This window comes from Phocoena sinus, chromosome 6, assembly GCF_008692025.1.
Source record: "Phocoena sinus isolate mPhoSin1 chromosome 6, mPhoSin1.pri, whole genome shotgun sequence".
In the NCBI taxonomy this organism is placed as follows: domain Eukaryota; kingdom Metazoa; phylum Chordata; class Mammalia; order Artiodactyla; family Phocoenidae; genus Phocoena; species Phocoena sinus.
The window spans coordinates 114,369,176-114,370,568 of record NC_045768.1 but is presented as its reverse complement, the minus strand read 5'-3'; the positions used below and the strand labels follow the sequence as shown (position 1 = coordinate 114,370,568).

The window sequence follows — 1,393 nt, the reverse complement described above, 5'->3', positions numbered from 1 at the left end:
ATTTCTCCACACGAAGAAGCTGGACCCGCAGGAAGCCAAAGAAAACAGAAAATAGTGGCAGCTTACGGGAGTTTTAGGGGAAACGACAACTAAACCAAACTAATGAGGAAGCGATGAAGGAGACGCAGAGGAGAAGAGGGAATTTCCAGGCAATTCGACTTCCCTCAGAAAAGAGGACAGAGGCAGGCGGCAAAGATTTATAGACACTTTATGCCTCACACTTTCCAATCGTCAACCCTGCTTGCGCAAGTGGACACTGACCTCACCCCTTCCTTACTCCTTTTTACACATTAGTTCTTTTTTAGTGTGTTGCATTTTCTTTTTCTCATAAAGTTGCTTTACTTAGATTCCAAACAAACCAAAGGAGAGAGAAGAGATGACCCTGAGTCAACCCATCCACTCACGAGGCGGGACCCTGAGTCTGGCTGCAGCCCACGCGGGGCCCAGGGCCTCGAGGGCGGTGGCCTCCCTGGAGGCGGAGGCGGAGGAGACGTGGGCTGGGGGACCCCGGGCCGCCCGGCGCCCGGAGGTGGTGGCGGCGTCAGACAGGCGGGTGGCTGAGGTAAGATGCGGTGTGAGGGCTTCTCGGTGCCCAAGTCCCGCGAGTCGTCCCAGAAGCAGCGGTCGGCCTCGGCCTCGCCGTCCTCGTGGAAGAGCTCTGCGTCCCCGCGGGCTCCGGGGTCCCAGGCTTCACGCAGGACCCGGACGGCGTGGTGGGCACCTGCACGCCGCCCCGCTCCGCGTGCACCGTGGTCCCCGGGACCTGCTTCCGGTTGCTGTCAGTGTACTCGCGGTACTAGCCTTTGCTCTTTTCCCGCTTCCCGTGGATCACGTAGGCGCCCCCGTGGGCGGGAGAGGTGTTGGGTCTGAGGGGTAGGGAGACGGCGCTCTGGGGCGGAGTCCTGACGTTCTGGGCGGGGCTCCGCCGCTCTGAGGGCATCATGGACTGGGGTGGGCGGAGGACGGCGACGCTCACGTCCCCAGTCCCGTAGATGTCGGCGTGCCACATCTTGGTCAGGGACTAACAGGCCGGTGGTCGTCGAGGGGGCTCTCGAGGCGCCTTGAAGTAGCCGCCCTCGTCGTAGGTGTCAGGGCCGCAGATGGCCACCGCCCAGGTAGGCAGGCGGCCCTCGTCCACCGGGCTCAGCGGGACGCCCTCCACCGGCTCCTGCTGCAGCCCCTTGAGCTCCAGCAGAAGCGCCTCCTGCGAGCTGGGCGCCGGCGATCCGGCCATGGCGGCGGCGGGGGCCGGGGGGCGCGTGGAGCCACGGGACGTCTGCCGCCCGGAGCCCCCGGGCCCTCCACTAGCTCTGCGGCGCTGCCGGTGTGTTGCATTTTCTGTATGGATGTCACCAGCACGGAATTGCCGGAAGCGCTGTGTGAAATAACACAT

At 63.5% G+C, this 1,393-nt stretch overlaps 1 pseudogene; it reads right to left on the bottom strand.

The window, feature by feature from the left end:
* Positions 1 to 231: 231 nt before the first annotated feature.
* On the bottom strand, positions 232 to 1,393 carry LOC116755065 (annotated as a pseudogene).